The sequence below is a fragment of the Psammomys obesus genome, unplaced genomic scaffold, assembly GCF_907164565.1.
Source record: "Psammomys obesus unplaced genomic scaffold, mPsaObe1.curated_primary_1811, whole genome shotgun sequence".
In the NCBI taxonomy this organism is placed as follows: domain Eukaryota; kingdom Metazoa; phylum Chordata; class Mammalia; order Rodentia; family Muridae; genus Psammomys; species Psammomys obesus.
Window position 1 is genome coordinate 4,490,306 of NW_026594428.1, and position 18,250 is coordinate 4,508,555.

Genomic DNA, 18,250 nt, shown 5'->3' on the forward strand with positions numbered 1-18,250 from the left:
CAAATTATAGATGAACATATAATTCATGATTATTTTTTCCTTGATCATCTTTCATGTTATGAACCTTCACAGTGTATCAATAGAGGACACTCAATTATTGCAAATAGTATATTATTTGTTATTATGGTATAACTAGGATTTGGAAAACTGATTTTTAATGTTTCTTTTTATTTGTTTAGATAGAACAGTTTAGCAAGCACTGTTCTGTCTATGAACACTTTCACATATACCACAACACTGAAGCCTCAAGACTGTCAAATGTAATATATATGTACGTACTTTTACTACTACCTTATTATTTCCCCATTGTATGAAATGAGGAAAAACAAAACAAAACAACAACAACAAAAAAAAAAAACAGCAAACCCAGCATAATAAAAACAGTAATGCAAACGTGTATGTGTGTGTATCACATTAGTATGCTTTTTTATTAAAATTAGATTCTTCTCTCATACAATATATCCCAACCACAATTTCTACCTACACTCTTCCTGGCTTTCCCTCACCTCCCTTCTCCCACTCCATTTCCTCTTCAGAAAATTTTATTTGTCATATTTAAAATAGTGAGAAATTTGTTCTAAATACATTATTTTCTTTAATCTATACGGAACCAATATTACACTTTCTGAGATATATAAAATTGTTTTCCTCTAAGTCTTATATTAGCTTTGTTTAATAAATTATGTTTAATAAATTTAGGTTAACTACATTTCCAGCCCATGGTGTCTTGATAGTTCTTGGTTTGTACAGTGGTTTGCTTCCTGGACATCTCAAGAATGGATCCTGCATGAGTCTCAATGACGTAATTCACTTAGTAGCTTTCTATTGTGGTAAATTAAAGTGACTTCTATATTTTTCATACCATCATTAACATGGGTCATAGTGTATTCTCCATAGAGTGATGATGTAAGATTAAAAAATTCAGTGTCTGTGCAGCATTGATTAATTGGTAGTTGGTACAGTCATGTGTTCACTAGTACTTATTTGTATAAGTGATACTTTGTTGACGTAATAAAAATAGAAGTGAAATCAAAATGTAAAATTTTCACATTGTATGAGCTAAATTCAATATTTTTTTTTGCAATTTTCTCACTGTTCAAGTATTTTTTATTGTTTTACTGATTTTTTTCTTTTTTATTGTTATCATTTACTACAATTTATTCAATTGGTTTCCTGCTATGGTCCCCTCACTCATCTCCTCGCAATCCCACCCTCCCTACCTCTTCTTCCAACTATACCACTCCCCCAAAGAAGGGGGAAATAGAAAGACCTGGAGGGGACAGGAGCTCTAAAAGGAGACCAACAGAGCCAAAAAAGAAAAACAAAACAAAAACTGAGCCCAGGGATCCTCCAGTCAAGGACAATTCATGGAGAGGACCTAAAACCCCTGGCTCAGATGTAGCCAACAGACAATATTCAAGTGGGGTCCCTAGTAAGGGAAGCAGGGGCTGTCTCTGGCATGAGCTCAATGGCTGGCTCTTTGATCATCTCCCCCTGGGGGTTGCAGACTTGCCAGGCCACAGAGGAAGACAATAAATTTAATATTTAACACTAGGTCACACAATATTTTTTTCAAACAAAATCACAAATTCATTTATCTAAAAATGTTTCTGTGTGGATCACCATAGAACTTCAGAAAGTGAAAATGTAACAGTTTTGGTGATTTGGCTTCTTTTCACCCTATAACTTGTTTATTTCCTATAGCATTTCAACTAAAAGACAATGAACATGAGAGCCCTTAATAGTCCTGATAACATAAAGCAGGTTCTTCGTGAATGGGGATTTCCTCCCTTTCATTTTTTTTTCTTATTCTCCTAATTCTATATTTTTGCTCATATTGAAATGTCCCATTCATTTTTGTCCAAGTAATGATACAATGAAGACACAGTGACCTTGGTGAGATCCACAGCTGTGAGGACAGCAATAAAAACACTGCTGCCTTATAATTACCAATTAACACTACTGTTAGTGAAGACTGTAGAGCAGTTCTTCTGTAGAGCAGTTGTTCTGCCCTGCCCCTCTGCTTCCTCTTTTCCCTACATTTTTAAGAGTAAACAAGTAAACTAGAACCTAATCATTGAAAGGACTAGAAACAAGCAACAGAGACAAAGGATTTGTCTCTGAATGGGTTTAGCATAAACAAAACAAACAAACAAACATTTTTTTCTGAAAATGTCCTAATATTCATTTTCATGCAGCTTAGAGTCAGTAGGCAGGGATATCCAATCTACAGAGGTGAAGCTGATCCCAGCATTCTTCTCTAATGCTGTAGAATGAGCATATTTTAATCCTTCCAAATCAATTTTCTGGGGGCTAACAGCAGAAAGGAGGGTTCAGTGCTAGAGAGGAATTAAGTGAGTTTTATGTGGTCTGTGACATGTGTATGATTTTTGAAGTGACTAGATGTACCAGGGCAGGAGAAAGCAGGACAAAGCATCAGAGGCTGAAAGAAAAATACCACCCTTCACTGGATGCGCAGCAAATGGCTCCATATATTTAAAAAGACCTCCAGTCTCTACTCATGGGTACAAGGACAAAGTACTAAAGAAGCAGACACTTTTACAATCTTTTTATTGAGTACAAGATTCTAGGAACCCAGACTTCACAAAACCATGCTTTGATTCGCATTTTCATAGAAACAAATCATAGGCATTTCTGCACACATTCTGTACTGATAAAGCAAGGTCTACTAACATATAGATTTATGTCAGCTTAGCTAAACTCTGTAAGGAAAGAGATTGCTCATGACACAATTGCAAGACTCCTTTGTTACATTTGTTGTTATATAAACAACCTCAGATTAATGAGAAATGATATATTTATTATGTGAACTTCCAGTTCTATGATAAATGTACTCAGATGATTGAATTAATTACACTCTGCTCCACTGTTCTCTACAAGTTACTGGGAATAGTAACAACGTAACTTGAACTCCCCTATTTCATCAATGTCAGTTCCAAAATATAATGCAAAGTATGTAAGAGGGAAGTTCTTATTTAGGAAAGTTATAAGAGAAGATTTCTCAGGACTGCAAATAAAGACACATAATAATTCTCAAGATTTCAAACCATCCCTATACATTTCCATTCTTGCTATTTCTAAAAATATTATACTGCAATAGAAAATTGAAAAGCAATAACAATTGGTAACAAGCCCACTCAGAGTCTCAAACGGATTTCATGACAAGCTTGCTTGTGTTTTTTTTTTATTCAATTTATTAAGAAATGATGTTCAACCATAAATTTAAATATGAGTTATATTTTTTGTTAAACAAAAGAATGGCAGTATAAAATAATTACAGAGCATTAGTACTGAATATACTGAATAGTATAAACACAGTCATTTAATGATTACAACATCTATATGAGGTAGATATTGTAATTACCCACTCATTTTATGTTTTGAAAACTGAAATTTGTAAACTAATGTAACTTGATTTGTAAATCAATCATAATTCAACTTTTGATATAAAAAACATATTGAAAAACCACCTAATTTGTAATTAAATTTGGTACATCTAAATGTTTCACCAAAATTGGTATATTAGAAATATTTTTAACTTCTTTTGTTCATTTTAGATTTAATTGAATCCCAGAATCTATGTCTAATTTATGAATAAAATAGTTTCATATATGACACTCAGAATTTTTGAAATGTTAATACATTTTAGTAGGAAAAGGAAATTTATGCTTTTCTTGGTGGTGTTTCTGTAATGCTAGAGAACCAAAACAATGAAACCATCCCTAGGTTTGTCATAGTTTTCAGGCTGACAAGTACACAGTATGTACTAGACACGGTCTTTGAAGGAATTTTTCTATAATGTGCATAGGGATTTAAGGCACGTACTTCACTGAGCTGTGAGACTGCCATAATCCTTGCCTGGTACAAGAGAGATTTGATTTAATAAATGCTGATTTTCACTTTGTAAATAGAGTCAACCTCTTCTCTACTGGGAATCCCAAGGTAATGTTGGCCCCAGGCTGATCTGCATGTTTAAAGTTATCAAATAGTTTTCAACTAGAGAAACTGTCAGGTGTTTCACAGGAAGATGTTTCAACTTGAAGAAAATGAAGTTAAGAAGGTCTCTTTTTTTATTATCTCGGAAATATAAGTATACCTATATGAAAGCACTGTAGTTATATTGGTTTCATTGAATGTGATTTTAACAGTACACACTAATGTACTTTCAGATATCTATCTATCCTCTTTCATTGTCTAAGTACTTGTGGTTCAAACATTAGAAATAAATAATTCCAGTACAGCATTTGGTTTACAAAAGTGGCTTAAAATCCCATGTGTAGGCCTGGGTTACCGACCAAGGTATGTGTAGAGAATGTTAGTAATTACGATAGTTTAAAATGTGACATAGGACATATCTCTAAAGTATTAGCATTAGGTAAGTTTACAGATGCAGTATCTTTCCTATATTTATTTACTCTTTTATTATATACTTTCTCTTAGCATAATTCGTCTCATTACGTTTCTTGCTAGAAAGATATTCACTGATTAAGAAAGCTTACTTTTCTTTCAGAGGACCCAGGTTTAAATTCCTAACCAAATGGTAGCTCACAACTGCCTACATCTCTATTTCAAGAGAGTCTGAGCTAGTTCAAAGAGGATGGCCTCCACGGGCCCCTCCAAGAAGGCTCACATAGACACATAAATTTAAAATATACTCATGTTATAAATATACATAAATATAAGTGCATATGCCATATGTGTATGTGTACATAAACGGATATTAATAAAACATGAGTGCTAATTTTTTATTAATTCAAAAAGCACAAAATGATAAATATGAGGATAAATGGAAGGATCAGGCGAGGGATTATTTAAAAGTCCTTCTAAACCATACCAAAATTTTTCGAACAAAAAGGCAAAAGACATTAAAGATTGCTGCTGTTGTTGTTGTCAGGTAAGACAGAATAAATAAAGGTAGCATTCAATGTAAGGTGTGTAATTTGATTTGGCTGGACCCCAGGGTTCGACACAACTGGAATTGTGTCTGAAGTAATGCTGAAGGGAGGAGGGAAGTGAGATCACAGCATCTCTTAAGTGTGTGATTCACAGGAGTGAGTAACCAGGTCAAGAAAAGATTTGAGGGATAAAAGGCAAAGGTACCAATAAAAGAGGTACTTTGAAGCTTTTGAAGCTTTCTACCAGAAAAGCTTGTTTAGGGAGAGAGGGAAAGGACCAGACAGGAACAGGTTGAAGGAGGGAGAGAGAAGGATTTCAAATTGAGAAGCTGTGGATTGTAAATATATAATAGCTGGAGAAGTATATTAGTCTGAAATATGTGTCATTTAAATAAATGAGCATATAAGACATCAGTGGAATTACATGTTTAGTGTGACAAAATCTGTGGAATCATCACACTTTTAATGTGTAATGAAATAATGTAATTCTTTAAGCGGACTTTACGGAAGCTATGTCTCTAGAATACCTTAGTGATTCCTGTGGAAATTGCCTTAGACTAACCTACTTTGCATTCATCATATGTCATAAGGGGAAGCAGAGCTTTTGTTTTGTACTGTCTTACAGAGTTAGCTTCTACAGTACTCTCAGTGCTAGAATATGGATAAGTTTTTGCTGTACAAATATGTTTAGGTTGTTCTTAAGGAGTTTTTAATACAGTTAAATTTCAGGTGAGACATAAAGGGACTTCACAGTAAGTACAATGCAATCCTCTGTTTATGACTATCTTAAAGTTTATCCTAACTTCCGCAATTCTGCATAGTTTTATGTTTCCATGTGTTGCAGTTCTGTGTATTGATGCAATATACTGGCAGACAATTTCAAAGAAATGTCAAGATAGATTCTATAGACTCAGGAGATCAATGGTAGTCTATCTACAGCTTTGTCACGATGCCTTCTCCAAGGGCATATGGAGGAAACTAAAATATCCAGCATGGCTTTTTGCTCTAATTTAACTTAAATGCCCCAATCTAAGCTGGTGATCCTGTCTCCGGTGCTCACGGGTTTAGTTTTCTGTCTCCTCTGGTGAGAGTCTTCAATGCGGAAGCTTAGCAGTTTGTCAGTCTCCAGTGTGACTTTCAAGTCTCCTCTGCTTTCTCCTAAACGCCCATTTAGCACTGCATAATTTCCTTAACTACTCTGCATTGCCTCCAAGGAGCTTTATCTTGTTTTTAATTTCTTCCTGTTAAGCTCATTAAAAAACATCTTTTGAGCATTATACAATGGAATGGTTTATAAACGTGCATAATTGTGTCATTCTTCTTAAAGCAAGTATTGTTTGAGATTATTACACAGAACTGAGATGTTGCAATAAGATTACACACAAAGCAAATAAAAAATTAAACTAATGTTAAATTATTTTGTTGATTCGTATATGTGGAGCATTTTGAAAAATCTCGACCTTGTAAAAGTAGAAACTTCTTATGTAAATGTAATAGCAACAAGGGCAGAGAATAAAGGATAAAGAAAAAATTTTATCAACAAAACAAAATAATAGCTATTTGTCCCTAAGCTCAAAATGTGAAGAAAAGCAAACTGCCCAGGTTCACTGCAGAGTTCACTTCTGACATTTCTTTTCTTTTTCTAAAGGATGTCACCTGTCACATCTGTTAGTCTGACTATGCTTCCCCTCAAAGTCCCTTACTTAAATTGAACTGCCAATTATTTCTAATTTTGCAAGAACGTTAATGCTGCGATACAGAAATACTGTTCCTTAAATGCTCAATAGAGCACATGGCCTACGGGGGCTATCGGAAATACTGAAAATGTTCCAATGCATCAAAGCTGTCTGAAATCTTTGATGATGACAATTCAGGGTACTGTGAGGTTTTCAGTATCAGTCTGGAAGTGCTCTTATTTAGGGAACCACATGGGTTCCTATGTTCTTTGGAAGGCCACTTTACAGCATCACCTCTAGTTTTTTACTTGCACAAAACATGTCTTCTCACACAAAGGCCCAGGTGCTTAAGATAACAACCCAGAGAAGAGATTACTTACCAGAAAGAAATATTTATGTGCCCTAATCATTAAAAGAGAAGCAGATGATTCAATCTGACACCTGGGAATGAATTTCAAACAACTATAAATTGGAATTGATAGGAAAGCTTGCCACATAATTAAAGCTCTATCAGCTGTAAGATAAAAAATAAGTAGCATGCAAATAGATGTCTTTAAAAAGAAATGAAAAGAGATGGGTGCCTGGGCTGGGATCCCTGCCTTTGTCAGTGTGTACACAAGAATCTTTGCCTCTCTCCAGTTCTCTCTCTCTTGACTCACAAAGAAATTAACGGAGGAAGGCAAACAGACTGGCTCTCAATTAAAGCAGAATCTGTTTGCATCACAAACTGAGATATTTGTGTTCAGCATAAACAACTAGGAAATAAATAGTAGAGTGTTAATGAATCACCCTTTCCTATGTTTAAAACATAAAAATGAACTTTGAAATTTTGAAAAAGATCAAATTAAGTTTGACCTAAAATTGATTTCGAGCAAAATGTATTTTAAAAAAAAAATTCTAAACTTATGTTTAGAGAAGACTAAATAACAATGCTCCCAATGAGCTAATGACTATTGTCATACAAACAGGCAGTTAAGGGTGTGTGTGTGCCAACATATCTATCTTTTTGTGAAACTCCTTAGTTTATTTGTCAGAATTAAACCTTTACGGTTTTGATGAATAAACTCAGTCATGGTTTTGTTTTTGTTTTTGTTTTTTTCAGAAAACCCTGAAATACTTTGAAGACAATTTAAGTAATAAAGGAAAAATAATGTATCTGCATATTCATTTACATAAGTACTTTCTAAGGGAAGAAACTGGTAATCAATATTATTATTCAATAAAGTCATAACATTTGGGTTCACTTTAAACCAAAAAACATATTCCCTATCTTGCTTAAGTTGTGGAGGCTACTAAAAATAACCATGAATCTCAGCTAAGGTCACCCCCATAGAATTCCTGGAGCCTCCAATGGTCCAGAGAGGCCCCTCCCCCACAGATATGAGCTCAATTTCCTAGTCCTATGTCCTACCCCAACCAGCTCTCCCACACCTGATTCCCATTATCATCCTCACCCACTCTCCCACTCAGTTCTCTCCCTCTGTCGACTTCAAATGTACCCTGGTTATCCTGTTCTTTATGGCTAATATCCATTTATAAGTAAGTACATATCATGCAAGTCTTTCTGGGTCAGAGTTACCTCACTCAGATTGATCTTTTCTAGTTACATCCATTTGCCTGGAAATTTGCGTGATGTCTTGTTTTACATTTTAATAGCCAAAGTTCCTAGCAGTAGGGGGAGGGGGTATTAAGGAACCTGAAGCTGCCATCTCCTGGAGCCAGGTGGGACTTCCAATGGAGGGAAGGAAACATCAACTCACCCATAAAACCTTGAGCCCAAAATTTGTTTTGCTTTCAAGAAGTATAGGGATTAAGACGGATTAAGAGGTCAATCTTCTTTGACCTTCCCCCCCAACCCCACAGAGGAGTAGCCTAGCCAGGCCACAGAGATTTCAGGCAGCCAGTCCTGACGGGACCTGACAAGCTAGGGATAGATGAAATGGGAGGAGAATCCCCCCTATCAGTGGACTTGGAGAGGGGCACCAGAGGAGATGAGGGAGGAAAGGTAGGATTGCGAGGGAATGAGAGAGGGGGCTACAGCTGGGATACAAAGTGAATACATTGTAATTAATATAAAAAATAAAAATTTAATAAAAAATATTATTAACCAAAAAAAAAAAAAAAAGAAAAAAAAAGATGGATCAGAGATTGAGGGAATGGCAAACCAATGACTAGCCCAACTTGAGACCCATCCCATGGGAGAGAGCGAATCCCTTTTACTATTAATGATATTCTGCTATGTTTGCAGACAGGAGACTAGCATAACTGTCTTCTGAGAGACTTCAACCGGCAGCTGATGGAAACATGTGCAGATATCCAAAGCTAAACAATAGACTGAGCTTGTGGACTTCTGTGGAAGTGTGGGAAAAAGAATTGAGGGATCTCGAGTGGTCAATGACACCACAAGAAGACCTACAGAGTAACCTAACCTGAACACATGGGCACTCACAGAGACTGAACCACCAACCAAAGAGAATGCATGGGCTTGACCTAGAATCCTACACATATGTAGCAGATATGCAGCTTGGTCAACATGTGGGTTCCCTAACAATGGAAGTAGGGACTGTCCCTGACTCTTGCCTGCCTCTGGATCTCTTTCCCCTAGCTGGGTGTCTTGGCAGGCTATAGTAGGAGAGTATGCTCTTTGTCCTGCTGCGACTTGAGATGCCACGGAGTTCATACTCCTTGGAGTACTCTCCTTCTATGAGAAAAAAGCAGAGGAGGGATTGGTGGAGGGGGGTGGGGCATGAGACTTTTCTCAGGAGACTGAGAAAAGAGGAAGGAGGGGGCTGGGTTCAAACAAATAAAATTAGCATGGATAACACTACCTCAACAATATCAAACCTCATAATGAATATTGTCTCCATACTAACCTAGAAGTTAAAGGAACTGATAATTTTAATACTTGAGCAGATATATAATACCAATTTAAAACAAAACCAACTGTATTTTCTTTCAGGGGGCTACAGCTGGGATACAAAGTGAATAAATTGTAATAAAAATAAATAAATAAATAAAAAAGAACAGGTTTTCAGCTTTAAGGAATTGCACTTGAGCAAGCAAAGAAATCCAATCCGAAAATAAAAAATATAGGGCAAAGTCTCAGTGAAATCTACAGGAAATTAAAATTAATAGAACAAATAACATGGACACTCTTTCCCTCTTTCCATCTCCTTATTTCTTTCTTGCCCTCTTCCGTCATCCCATTTCAGTTCCTTCAACTTAACCTCATGAGAAAAAAGTGGGTATGTTTGTATGTGAGAGAGAGAGAGAGAGAGAGAGAGAGAGAGAGAGTGTGTGTGTGTGTGTGTGTGTTAAGGGTGCATTTAGAATTCTCAGTACCAGTGGAGCTATGCCCACAAGGAAGTCAGCATAGATCCTGGGTATCCTGCCTGATTCTGTGATATAGACTCTTCTCCAAGCTTGTAGCTAGAATAGCAGTCAAAATATCCCAATGGGCCTTATGGTTCCACTCCTCATCCTTCAGGAGTTATTGCCATATACATATCCACTTCCTCCTGCTTGCTCCTCAAATGTTCTGTTCCTCATTCAAAGTAATGTAGAGTTAAGCTACAGGTCTCTGAAGTATGTATTCTTGTTATTTCCTGGTATGGGTACCCATGCTCAAAATAAATTCTGAGTACTGTTGTTTCATTTTCTCCACTTATTAGATTAGGTCCTCATCAGTAGTCCTAGAATGCTTGGTATGGCTATCCTAACATAGATTAGATAAGTTCTAGAAATGTCTATAGTTGAGAAAACTTCCCATCTCAGGTAGTTTTTTTTCTTTTCTTTGTAGACTATGTGCTTATGCATTTCTTGGGCTCCTGGAATTTGATTTAGCCCTTTGTTTACTGAAATACATTCTTTACCAATTTACTTAAAAGAACCAAAGGAATTGGCTGAACATGAAACTGTCTTCCTTGGGGAATCATATTTAATTAATATGGTGGTTAGAGTAAACATTCAAGGGCCAAAATAATTTTATCATCAAATGTCCATGACACTGCTAATTTTCTAAGATGCTTTTTAAAAACTCCCAGTGACAGTTAAGTTCATTCTCTCCTGTGTATTTCTAAGTTACATATTAATTTTATTTACTCTCCAGCTCACTTGCTCTCTCCTTGGCTGCTATTAATATTATGTTGATCCAGCTGCTATTATCAGCTTCAGTGATTTTTTTTTTGAAATTATAATTTTATTACAACATTTCTCCCTCCCTTTTCCATTCTCTTGTCACATGCACTTTTCATCTCTCCAACTTCATAGCTTTTATTTTAATGAATAGCTATTGCATGCATATGTGTATTTGTATAGACATATTGCTTCTAAATATAACAATTTTGGCCCATATACTTTTACATGTGTATATGTTTTCAGGGCTGACAATTTGGTACTGGACACCATGATGAGCTTTTCCCAGGGAGAGCCATCTCTCCCATTTCCACATTTCTTCAGTGGCTCCTACTTATTTGTGTAGAATTGAGACTCCATAAGCTTCGTTGGCATGTTCATCGTTTTTACTATAAGAGTAGGGTCTATATCAAATAGTTCAAACTACATACAATCATGTACTCTAGTTTTTATGGCAAGTTCCTTTTATTATTAAAGGTTCAGAAAGGTAGTTTGACATATATAAAGTATACACTTTTTATTAATTGAAGAAATCTGACTTTTCAATTTATTATCCTGTACCCACTATTCATTGACTTTTGTTGCACATAAAGATAGCTCAAAATATTTCCTTCTGGAGTAACATGTGTGTTCATGTGCTAGCTTATTCACTCACTTGATTTTGATATTTGGATATTTTGGGCTTGTATTATTATTATTATTTGTAAAACAAGTCTATGCTTTATTTCTAAATTTGCATCGATACAGATATCAATGTTTACTAATATGCAGTATTTATTTCCACAGTGTATATTCTCATTTTTTCTTTTTGTGAGTTGAATTCAAGCCTCTTACCTCCAGAATATCAAACTGTGACCTTCTTAGAAATATGTAATTTAATCAGACACCCATTAGAATAGGCTTATTATAGTTATTGCTACAATTTACAGGTTCTTTTTACAAATAGTATTTATAGACACATGACAGATATGCACAGAGCTCAGGTCATGTGCATACAGGGAGCAGACAGAACTGGGCCCATTTTTCTACAGTCTGTGCTCAGAAATCACTGTACCTAAGTTAACTTCTGCTAAGCCAAGCATGAATTCATGTAGTACATTGTACAGTGCTTTTTCACATTGGCTCTTTTTTTTTTTTTACTTTTATTTTATTTTATTTTATTTTTTTATTATTAGTTACATTTTATTAACTCTGTATCCCAGCTGTATCTGCTCCCTCATTCCCTCCCAAATCCTCCCTTCCACCCTCATCTCCTCCCTGCCCCTTTCCAAGTACACTGATTGGGGAGGACCTCCTCCCCTTTCATCTGATCCTGTTTTATCAGGTATCTTCAGAACTAGATACAAAGTCCTTCTCTGTGGCCTAGCAGGACTGCTCCTCCCTTGGGGTGTGGGGAGGTCAAAGAGCCTGCCATTGAGTTCCTGTCAGAAATAGTCCCTGTTCCCCTTCCTATGGGAAACCAGTTGGTTACTGAGCTACCACGGACTTCATCAACGCAGAGGTTCTAGGTTATATCCATACATGGTCCTTGATGGAGTGTCACTCTAAGAAAAGACCCCTGTGCCCAGATATATTTGGTCTTTCTGGAGCTTCTATCCTTTCCAGGTCATATAAACTTCCCCTTCTTTCATATGTTTCCCTTCACATTGGCTCTTTTAGGCTTAATTTTTATAACTTTAATAGGTATTAAAAACATTTCATATCATGCCTTTAAGTTGTAATTTCCTGATTCTGGTTTGGCATGCTTTTCTCCATTTTTCTGGCTTATTCCCCCTATAAATTGTTTTTCATATCCAACTTATTTTTTTCTGCTCAACCATCTGGGTTTTGTTATTTTTTGGGCTTTTAACATATGTTTGTTAATTTTCTCATCATGTGCAGAATGTTTTATTTTTTTGCATTATTTCTATACTCAAAAAATTTTGTATTTTTTTATTTATTCATGTTATTACTATTTATTTTTACTAGGTCTTACCTACTTGGCTTACTTCAGAGATCTTTTATAACTGACAATCAATTAAAAATTGACTTACAGCTTCTTATAAATTTGTTGTATTGTTTCAGATCAAATTATTGTAGGAAAAATACAGACTCAGTATGTTAACTACAATTGTGCAAACATCTGTTTATAAAAATGTAAGTGATTATGAATTTACACACATAAATATGCTTTTATTATATATGTTTATATTTAAATATAGGTAGGAGTGTATATATATATATATATATATATATATATATATATATATATATATATTAAATGTGTGTGTGTCTGAAAAGCATTTGGTCTGCTGTTCTACATCTTACATTTTTTTCTTTTTCTTTTTAATTTTTATTTATTATAATTTGATGTTTTCATATGTTTTAGTTTTTGAAATTAAAATACAATCACAGCATTTTCTCCTTTCTCCTCTCTCTAGTCTCTCCTTGTGGTTCTCTCTTTTTCTCTCTCTCTTTCAGATTCATGGCCTCTGGTCTCTTTATTTGATGTTTTATCGTGTGTGTGTGTTAAAATTCTTTCATGGTTTTAAGAGTGATTTATATCCAACTAAATGTTCAGAAAGCTATAGCATACTTCTAAAAACTTATAAATTCCCTTGCTTTTGTTTAAAAAAGAGAGAAAAGAAAAGAAAAAAAACATCTCTTGAAAAGAGAGGTGTGAAAAACACCAAGACAAGACCTCCAGATGGTACAAGCTACCTGTTCTTTTTTTTTTTAGCTCTAAGATATTATTTTATTATTAGAGTCTTGTGTAGCAATGTAATGAAAATACTTTATTTTTATTGAAGATAGATTTTTTCATACAGTATATTCTTTTTTTAATTTTATTTTTTTCTTATCAGTTACATTTTATTAACTCTGTATCCCAGCCATGTCCCGATCCCTCATTCCCTCCCAGTCCCTCCCTCCCTCCCTCCTCTCCACCGTGCCCCTTTCCAAGTCCACTGATAGGGGGGGACCTCCTCCCCATTCATCTGATCCTGTTTTATCAAGCTACCTGTTCTTGCTAGTGCACATATTCTGTCTGAACTACTTTTAGCCTGCTTTAAAACTCTGTACCCAAGCTATTGCAGATAGGACCAAGTCATTCCTCTTCCCTTATCATTAAAACTATCTATTTCTGTAACAATCTGGTATCCCAGGTGATCGAACACCATGCTGTGACTTAGAAATGTTGCCAGTAGGGACCAGACTACATCAGACTCCACTTTACATTTTATGTGAAACATTTTTTTTTTCTTTTCTGATTTTGCTTTCTGATGGGGGTTCTATACTGTAGACTAATTTGGCCTATAATTTATGGCAATCTTTTTACCTGAGCCTCTCAATTGAGCCAAGATATCCAGCTACACCTCTTTTAATGTGAATTCTATCTGCTGACTATCTTGTAGGTTTCATGGGCTTGACCATCGTTATTATAGGTTCATCAGAATGAAGATAACTATTTTAGAATGACAGATCACTTCAGGCAAAAGTAATCCAATTGTCCACTTCTTGCAGTCATTATTTCTCTACAGTTTGAGGACTAGATTGTTTTAGTACCTTCATATGTATGTGTATATCTTTTTACAACTTAAAGACATTAATTATATTTTCAGTTACTCTAAGAATTGCAGGAAAACAAGCCTAGTTTAATGGTGTCACTGAATGAAGCTTTTAGTTTCTTACTATTTATCTAATTCTGTAGCCTCTGGCAACAAATTGGTTATTTTTTTTTCTTTTTGTATTTTCTGTGATCTAATTACTCTCTGATACTTCATTTAGTTCTGTTTCTTGAAGAAATTCTTGCCTTACTTTTCCTCAGATTTAGTATTAGTATAGAAACACCAGCATTAGTGAACAATATTTGGGAAGTAAGACAGAGTTGTATGTTAATATCATGGAATTGTACACCCTTTTCAGTAATAATACTCAGACACAATGTGAAACTGTTACATGTGAACTTAAAAGTCAAGGCATGTGCCTTTGGGACCTTTTGCTTCTGCTAGGTTGTCTTCCCCTGCCCTGATATGCCTTGTTTTATTGTAGCTTGATAATCATTATTGGTTGATGTCCCTGGAAGACAGGCTGTTTTCTGAGGGGATGTGGAGGAAAGTGGGTTTGGGCAAGGGGAAAGGCACATGGTCAGAGAGAGAAAGGGGATGTAGTTGAAGGAGGGGAAAGTACTGTCAAGTTGTAATATATGTGAGAAGAATAAATAAAAATGGCAAAATCTGAATAAATGGGAAATTAAACTTAAAAAAAGTCAAGGCATGTCAGCTCTAGTATAGCAATGGTCTGACTTCAGTACTCCTATCTGTCACTGTACTATATGACCGCTTTTAATTTAAATTCTTAAATATTATTATCACACTGAAAATTCTTTTCCAGAGATACACATGTTGCTTTTTTGAAAGATAAGATGATGTTCTGAGAGATATTAACTTACTGCCATTGCAATTATCATGTCAAAGATATACTAGATTCTTATTTCAAGTGTATGGAGTTATCTTCTTTTGTCTTTAACATATTCACACATTACGGCACAAGAATGTAATATTCCTCTATTCTAGAACACCACATATCATTAAAATTTTCTGAATTATTTTTTCTGGTAAATTTTAAAACTATATGAATATGTTCTTGGTTTCATGTTTTGGGCAGGGAACTTATAAAAGTAATTGAGAATATCTAGGTCCTAAGATTCCAGTAAGTAAGGAGAAAATATGAGGAAGGAAAATTGATAAGCACTGAGGACAAGTGGGAAGATTGCCCATGTTGAATCTAGGAGAACTACAAGAAGTAATTATATTATTCTATGTGGAGGGAACAAAGTCAAGGAATAAAATAAAATAAAACAGTGAAGCAACTCTTGTTGAGGCCATACTGATCACTTGTACTCTCTATAATTATAAAATGAATGATAATGAATGGGGTGAAAGGAAGCTTTTTTTTAACAGGATTCCAAATAAATATGAAGGAATAGAAAAATTAAGAAGATAACCATCATCATTTCCTATTAATTACAGTGTCTATATTACTGACTGATGCAAAAATTAGGATGAAGATTTTTTATGAGACATATTTGCACATACTCAAGGCATTTTCCACAAGAGAGTCACCAATTACATCAATTATAAAAAAGTGCACAGTAACTTAACTTTGGAGAAAACTCCCAGAGACACAGGAAGCAAGAAATGACCAATCATTTTCTCAGTCATAAGACAACCAGACATCATGTGATACAGCTAAACACAGCACAGGGGGAGAACGTTGGAACGGATTATATTTTAAAAGCATGCTTTTTGGAAAGGACAGAGACTCCCTGCTCAGATGAAGCCCATATGCTGCTCAGTTTCCACATGGATTCCCTAGTAAGGAGATCAGGGCCGGTCTCTGACCTGAACTCAGTGACTGGCTCTTTGAGAACTTTCCCCTGGGGAGTTCAGCCTTACCAGGCCACAAAGACAATGCAGCCAGCTTTGATGAGATCTGATAGGCCAGGGTCAGATAGAAGGGAAGGAGGTCCTCCCCTATCAGAGGACTAAGGGAGGAGACTATGTGGGGGGAGGGGCAACAACCCAGATACAAAGTGAAAAAATTGTAATAAAGAAATAATAAACAAAAATATTTTTTTAAAAAAATGAAAAAACAAACAAAGAAAATATAGGTGTTCTTACACAATTATTATAAAGAGCAATTTTTCTTCATCGTTTTGGAATATATATTTGGTACTAAAATATATATATTTGGCATTTTACCTTGATATAAAATAAAATAAAATAAAATAAAAGCATGCTTTCCTGACAAGAGAAAGGCATACAACACTATTTTAAAAGTAACATAAAAGAAAAATAAAGGCAGGTCAGATCACAATTGTTAAATATCTGTTTATTTGAAGAAGTCTTTACAATTAAGTTGATATTTTTGTGGTTTTTCGTGTATACTTGTTTACAACTTCACTATTTGTTGTTATTTTTATTTTAAACTCTTATTTCTTTGGTATTGGGTTATCTTATGATGTCACCATCTTGCATTTAATACTCAATCCACTTATTTCATTTCTTGACTGTTTACTATGTAAAGTAATGTTTCTCTTCTCTGTAGTCTTATTTTCTCTCTGCACAGTGTGTTTCGTTTTGTTTAGTGCATTCACTATAAACCTTTTGGAGTTTTATTTGTGTGGGGGAGGGGTTGATTCTCAAATTTGCCACCTTATTTATACCATATATGTTACAACTGTGCATAGTGGGTTGATAAATCATGTCACGTGACTGGTTTCAAGTGGGAGGTTTATTAAGGGAAAGGGAAAGGGATTACAAAGACTGTCTCTGGGTAGAGTATGTGAGAGAGAGAGAAGTGGTGCGAGTTCTCTCATAAGGTGACCCGGAGCATGCGCAGGTGGTTTCAGGTTGTCCAGAGTGGTCCGTAGGTGGGTTCACAAATGCCTTATATCTGGTTTGTCAGGTCCCTTAGGGCTGACTATAGAGATGCCTGTTTATGGATCCAAACAATATAGAGGTTAACGTTCTGTTGTTTTAAACTTTCAAGAATGTTCTGGGGTTGTATTTTTTTCTCCTGTTTGTGTGTGATGTGCATGTATATATACTTACAATAAGCAGACACAAGCACATGGCGACATGTCCGTGAGATTAATATCCTGTCTCTTGCTAACTTGGTCTAACTTCTGTATAGTAAGTGCTTTAACCAATGAGCCATCTCATGACTCAAATTAATGAGTCATCAAGTTGTGTAATGTGTACTGCATTGCAAACTGTGAATTTTTAACAGCTGATTGGACTTAGGAAGACATAGAATTTGGTAAACTAATTATGAAGCTTTTATCCAATATGCAACTGCTATGTCCATACTGCAAAGAAAGGCTTATATTTACAGCAATAGTAGAAAGAACCCACTTGGATCCAATGTTGAAAAAAATAGTCTGCTTCATTTTATACATTCATGGTGGACAAATTGACACTAAAACTATTCAACAGAATTGGATAGGAAGAGCACTGCAAAAGTCTGTTTTTAATCATGCTGTTTTCGTCTGTTATACAGTGACTTTATAAAAAGTTTACATTTACACAAGCACCTGAAGGATGTGACCAACTGAGCCATCAGGCTACTTAGGGCTCAGGGATTCCAGGGGAAAAAAAAAGACTGGGAGTGAATAGCATCAGTAGAGAACAGCCAAGTCGTAATGGAGTCTTGCTGACAACATTGGGATACTGAAAGTACAGATAAGGACACAGAAAAATCATACGATGAGACCATGCTGTGCTCCAACATCCTGTTGTAAGAAAGTCACTTGTGCTGAGGCCTCTTATGGGATTACATGGCCCTGAATGAGCATAATTCAAGGACAAGTTTTTGTATTCTGTGAACCCCATGATTATATTTGAAGATAATGAAGAAAGAATTTAGGATATAGGAGTTAACATGAAAAAATACATAAAATGACAGAATAATTTTTAGCCAAAAAAATTATTTAAGGTCTAATTTGTTGCAAGTCTTTCAAGGAAGTGACTAAAGGTAGAAGAA

The 18,250-nt window shown here is 35.3% G+C and overlaps 1 protein-coding gene across 2 annotated transcripts in view; it reads left to right on the forward strand.

Moving 5' to 3' along the window:
* LOC129685486 (cadherin-10) overlaps positions 1 to 18,250 on the forward strand; it is a 227,940-nt gene that overhangs the window by 179,517 nt on the left and 30,173 nt on the right. The window lies entirely within an intron of this gene.